Raw genomic sequence first — 7,012 nt, forward strand, 5'->3', positions numbered from 1 at the left:
GCCAAGGGAGGCCGAAGATGATCTTGTGAACTAGTACACTGGTGATGAAGATGGGGATGTTCTCTGATAAATTGACTCCACGGTGAGGGTGAGTGGTTGGGTGATGTGTGTGATGGTTCCGGATCCTAGTGGCCTGACTATTGGAGGGCTTGAACCGGGGAAGGAGAGGGGAGCGGTATGAGATGTTAAGAGAGGAGGCAAGGGTCTGGTCAATAAAGTTCCTTGCGGCACCGGAATCCACTAACGCTGTACATGAGGGACAGTCAACTATTGTGGTGGACAACAAAGAGTTCAGCAGAAAGTGATGAAAAGGGAATACTCACTCCTGCCCCAGGAGGTGGAAGATCACGTGACCGTTCCTCTACTCTCGTGGATTCCGGGTTGGGAAGTATCGGACACCGCTGGAGCTGGTGCCCTCCTTGACTACAATAAAGAGAGAGCCCCAGCTGTCTCCGTTTGCGTCGCGCCACCGCTTGGAGGCGTGTGACCCCTACCTCCATGGGTTCAGGCTCTGATCCAGGGTGTTCACTGAGGCAGGGAGAGAAGCGATGAGAGTACTGACGCTCCTGAAGTAGATTATCCAGACGGATGGCCATCGCAATGAGTGCGTCCAAGGAGAGGTTGTCATCTCGACAGGCCAGTTCCGTCTGGACCACCTCGCTCAGACCTCTTCTGAATAGCGCACGAAGCGCCGGCTCATTCCATCCTCTGGATGCTGCTACTGTCCGGAAGGTGAGCGTGTACTCGGCAGCCGTCTGATCCCTCTGCCGTAATTGGAGTAGGCGCTCACCCCCCTCTCTGCCCTCCGTTGGATGATCGAAGATACATTTCAACAGAGCCATGAACCCCTCATATGAATCTAGCTCCTCCTCTCCCAGACGGCCATGGCCCATTCCAACGCCCGCCCAGTCAACAGAGAAATAACCGTGGCAACCTTGGTTAATTTGGGGAATTTCTTTCCTTCTTAATGCGCTTGAGCAAATCAGTTGTGTTGTGACAAGGTAGCGGAAGAAAACAGAAGATAGCCCTATTCGGTAAAAGACCAAGTCCATATTATGGAAAGAACAGCTCAAATAAGCAAAGAGAAACGACAGTCCATCTTTACTTTTAAGACATGTAAATGCGGAAAATTTCAGGAAAGGAAGACCCAGAGTTACCTCTGCGGCAGAGGATAAGTTCATTAGAGTTACCAGCCTCAGAAATTGCTGGCCAAATAAATGCTTCACAGAGTACAAGTCACAGACACATCTCAACATCAACTGTTCAGAGGGGTCTGCATGAATCAGGCCTTCTTGGTCGAATTGCTGCAAAGAAACCACTACTAAAGGACACCAATAAGAAGAAGAGACTTGCTTGGGCCAAGAAACATGAGCAATAGACATTAGACCAGTGGAAATCTGTCCTTCGGTCTGATGAGTCCAAATTTGAGATTTTTGGTTCGCACAGTGAAGCATGGAGGAGGAGGTGTGATGGTTTGGGGGTGCTTTGCTGGTGACACTGGTGATCTGTGATTTATTTAGAATTCAAGGAATTTAAGGCACCAGCATGGCTACCACAGCATTCTGCAGGGATACGCCATCCCATCTGGTTTGTGCTTAGTGGGACTATCATTTGTTTTTCAACAGGACAATGACCCAACACACCTCCAGGCTGTGTAAGGGCTATTTGTCCCAGAAGGAGAGTGATGGAGTACTGCATCAGTTGACCTGGCCTCCACAATCACCGGACCTCAACCCAATTGAGATGGTTTGGGATAAGTTGGACCACAGAGTGAAGGAAAAGCAGCCAACAAGTGCTCAGCATATATGGGAACTCTTTCAAGATTATTGGAAAAGCATTCCAGGTGAAGCTGGTTGAGAGAATGCCAAAAAATGCAAAACTGTCATCAAGGCAAAGGGATGACAGATGTGTCGCGCTGAATGAGGCAAATGGTGGTCACACCAGACACTGACTGGTTTTCTGATCCCCGATCCCTACTTATTTTTTAAGTTATCTTCGACCAATAGTTGCATATCTGTATTCCCAGTCATGTGATATCCATAGATTAGGGCCTAATAATGCATTTATTTAAATTGACGGATCTCCTTATATGAAATGTAACTCAGTAAAATCTTTGAAATTGTAGCATGTCGTGTTTATATTTTTGTTCAGTGCAACATCAGAAAGGTCCTGGTTGATAGTTTGTTTTCCTATTCTTTGCTCTTATAAGATTTTTTACATTAAATAAGGATATCACAAAATGGCAACTAAACATATAATCAACACACTTCATGGATTGGCAATAATCCCTGTTGAATTCATGATGAGTTTTGGTCAAAGCAGATCAAATCAAATGTATTTATATAGCCCTTCTTACATCAGCTGATATCACAAAGTGCTGTACAGAAACCCAGCCTAAAACCCCAAACAGCAAGCAATGCAGGTGTAGAAGCACGGTGGCTAGGAAAAACTCCCTAGAAAGGCCAAAACCTAGGAAGAAACCTAGAGAGGAACCAGGCTATGAGTGGTGGCCAGTCCTCTTCTGGCTGTGCCGGGTGGAGATTATAACAGCACATGGTCTAGATGTTCAAATGTTCATAAATGACCAGAATTGTCAAATAATAATAATCATAGTAGTTGTCGAGGGTGCAACAAGTCAGTAACACAAGAGTAAGTGTCAGTTGGCTTTTTCATAGCCGATCTTTGAGAGTATCTCTACCACTCCTGCTGTCTCTAGAGAGTTGAGAACCGCAGGTCTGGGACAGGTAGCACATCCGGTGAATAGGTCAGGGTTCCAGCAGGTCTGGGACAACAGGTCTGGGACAGGTAGCACGTCCGGTGAACAGGTCAGGGTTCCATAGCTGCAGGCAGAACAGTTGGAACTGGAGCAGCAGCACGGCCAGGTGAACTGGGGACAGCAAGGAGTCATCAAGCCAGGTAGTCCTTAGGCATGCTCCTAGGGCTCAGGTCCTCCGAGAGAGAGAAAGAAAGAAAGAAAAAGAGAGAATTAGAGAGAGCATATTTAAATTCACACAGGACACCGGAAAAGACAAGAGAAATACTCCAGCTGTGACAGACTGACCCTAGCCCCCCGACACATAAACTACTGCAGCATAAATACTGGGGCTGAGACAGGAGGGGTCAGGAGACACTGTGGCCCCATCCAACGAAACCCCCGGACAGGGCCAAACAGGTAGGATATAACCCCACCCACTTTGCCAAAGCACAGCCTCCACACCACTGGAGGGATATCTCCAACCACCAACATACCATCCCGGGACAAGGCCGAGTATAGTCCACAAAGATCTCCGCCACGGCACAGCCCAAGGGGGGACGCCAACCCAGACAGGAAGACCACGTCAGTGACTCAACCCACTCAAGTGACGCACCCCTCCCAGGGACGGCATGGAAGAACACCAGTAAGCCAGTGACTCAGTCCCCGTAATAGGGGTAGAGGCAGAGAATCCCAGTGGGAAGAGGGGAAACCGGCCAGGCAGAGACAGCAAGGGCGGTTCGTTGCTCCAGCCTTTCCGTTCACCTTCACACCCCTGGGCCAGACTACACTTAATCATAGGACCTACTGAAGAGATATGTCTTCAGTAAAGACTTAAAGGTTGAGACTGAGTCTGCGTCTCTCACATGGGAAGGCAGACTATTCCATAAAAATGGAGCTCTATAGGAGAAAGCCCTGCCTCCAGCTGTTTGCTTAGAAATTCTAGGAACAATTAGGAGGCCCGCGTCTTGTGACCGTAGCGTACGTGAAGGTATGTACAGCAGGACCAAATCGGAAAGATAGGTAGGAGCAAGCCCATGTAATGCTTTGTAGGTTAGCAGTAAAACCTTGAAATCAGCCCTTGCCTTAACAGGAAGCCAGTATAGTTTATTTAGTGCTTTATCCGGGTAGACGGAAAGTAGAGAATTGCAGTTGTCCAACCTAGAAGTAACAAAGGCATGGATTAATTTTTCCGCGTCATTTTTGGACAGAAAGTTTCTGATTTTTGCAATGTTACATAGATGGAAAAAAGCTGTCCTTGAAACAGTCTTGATATGTTCATCAAAAGAGAGATCAGGGTCCAGAGTAACGCCGAGGTCCTTCACAGTTTTATTTGAGACGACTGTACAACCATCCAGATTAATTGTCAGATTCAACAGAAGATCTCTTTGTTTCTTGGGACCTAGAACAAGCATCTCTGTTTTGTCTGAGTTTAAAAGTAGAAAGTTTGCAGCAATCCACTTCCTCATGTCTGAGACACAGGCTTCTAGCGAGGGCAATTTTGGGGCTTCACCATGTTTCATTGAAATGTATAGCTGTGTGTCATCCGCATAGCAGTGAAATTTAACATTAAGTTTTCGAATGACATCCCCAAGAGGTAAAATATATAGTGAAAACAATAGTGGTCCTAAAACGGAACCTTGAGGAACACCGACATTTACAGTTGATTTGTCAGAGGACAAACCATTCACAGAGACAAACTGATATCTTTCCAACAGATAAGACCTAGACCAGGCCAGAACTTGTCCATGTAGACCAATTTGGGTTTCCAATCTCTCCAAAGAATGTGGTGATCGATGGTATCAAAAGCAGCACTAAGATCTAGGAGCACGAGGACAGACGCAGAACCTTGGTCTGACGTCATTAAAAGGTCATTTACCACCTTCACAAGTGCAGTCTCAGTGCTATGATGGGGTCTAAAACCAGACTGAAGCATTTCGTGTACATTGTTTGTCTTCAGGAAGGCAGTGAGTTGCTGCGCAACAGCTTTTTCTAAAATTTTTGAGAGGAATGGAAGATTCGATATAGGCCGATAGTTTTTTATAATTTCTGGGTCAAGATTTGGCTTTTTCAAGAGAGGCTTTATTACTGCCACTTTTAGTGAGTTTGGTACACATCCGGTGGATAGAGAGCCGTTTATTATGTTCAACATAGGAGGGCCAAGCACAGAAAGCAGCTCTTTCAGTAGTTTAGTTGGAATAGGGTCCAGTATGCAGCTTGAAGGTTTAGAGGCCATGATTATTTTCATCATTGTGTCAAGAGATATAGTACTAAAACACTTTAGTGTCTCCCTTGATCCTAGGTCCTGGCAGGGTTGTGCAGACTCAGGACAACGGAGCTTTGGAGGAATACGCAGATTTAAAGAGGAGTCCGTAATTTGCTTTCTAATGATCATGATCTTTTCCTCAAAGAAGTTCATGAATTCATCACTGCTGAAGTGAGAGCCATCCTCTCCTGGGGAATGCTGCTTTTTAGTTAGCTTTGCGACAGTATCAAAAATAAATTTCGGATTATTCTTATTTTCCTCAATTAAGTTGGAAAAATAGGATGACAATGTGTTCTCAACCTCATTCCAATATTTAAATGTAGTTGATATTAGTCGAATATAGTTTTTAAACTTGATAGTACTGAAATTAAATAACTGTTTACTGTCTTTTTGAGTGGTGAATAAAGGTTGAAATCTCATTGATCAACTTCTTTACAAAATATTACGTTGAAATTATGTGGTGTGCTCATTGGGATGCTGTTGCCTTGTCAGCACTTTTTATTTATTTTACCTTTATTTAACTAGGCAAGTCAGTTAAGAACACATTCTTATTTTCAATGACGGTCTAGGAACGGTGGGTTAACTGCCTTGTTCAGGGGCAGAAAGACAGATTTTTACCTTGTCAGCTCAGGGATTCAATCTTGCAACCTTACGGTTAACTAGTCCAACGCTCTAACCACCTGCTTTACATTGCACTCCACGAGCTTACGCGAATGCAGTAAGAAGCTAAGGTAAGTTGCTAGCTAGCATTAAACTTATCTTATAAAAAACAATCAATCATAATCACTAGTTAACTACACATGGTTGATGATATTACTAGTTTATCTAGCCTGTCCTGCGTTGAATATAATCGCTTAGGTACACGTTGCTCCAACCATAAACATCAATGCCTTTCTTAAAATCAATACACAAGTATATATTTTTAAACCTGCATATTTAGTTAATATTGCCTGCTAACATGAATTTATTTTAACTAGGGAAAATGTGTCACTACTCTTGCAAACAGAGTCAGGGTATATGCAGCAGTTTGGGCCGCCTGGCTCGTTGCGAACTGTGAAGACTATTTCTTCCTAACAAAGACAGCCGACTTCGCCAAACGGGGATGATTTAACAAAAGCGCATTTGCAAAAAAAGCACAATCGTTGCACAACTGTACCTAACCATAAACATCAATGCCTTTCTGAAAATCAATACACAGAAGTATATATTTTTAAACCTGCATATTTAGCTAAATGAAATCCAGGTTAGCAGGCAATATTAACCAGGTGAAATTGTGTCATTTTGCGTTCATTGCACGCAGTCAGGGTATATGCAACACTTTGGGTCATTTGTCAGAATTTTACGTAATTATGACATAACACTGAAGGTTGTGCAATGTAACAGGGTGCGCGCTAATAGCGTTTCAAACGTCACTCGCTCTGAGACTTGGAGTAGTTTTTTCCCTTCCTCTACATGGGTAACGCTGCTTCGAGGGTGGCTGTTGTTGATGTGTTCCTGGTCCGAGCCCAGGTAGGAGCGAGGAGAGGGATGGAAGCTATACTGTTACACTGGCAATACTAAAGTGCCTATGAGAACATCCAATAGTCAAAGGTATATGAAATACAAATCGTATAGAGAGAAATAGTCCTATAATTCCTATAATAACTACAACCTAAAACATATTACCTGGGAATATTGAAGACTCATGTTAAAAGGAACCACCAGCTTTCATATGTTCTCATGTTCTGAGCAAGGAACTTAAACGTTAGCTTTTTTACATGGCACATATTGCACTTTTACTTTCTTCTCCAACACTTTGTTTTTGCATTATTTAAATCAAATTGAACATGTTTCATTATTTATTTGAGGCGAAATTGATTTTATTGATGTATTACATTAAGTTAAAATAAGTGTTCATTCAGTATTGTTGTAATTGTCATTATTACAAATAAATAAACAAAAAAAATCTGCCGATTAATCGGTATAGTCCTTTTTGGGCCCCAATAATCGGTATC

The sequence above is a fragment of the Salmo trutta genome, chromosome 3 (genome assembly GCF_901001165.1).
Source record: "Salmo trutta chromosome 3, fSalTru1.1, whole genome shotgun sequence".
Classification (NCBI taxonomy): Eukaryota; Metazoa; Chordata; class Actinopteri; order Salmoniformes; family Salmonidae; genus Salmo; species Salmo trutta.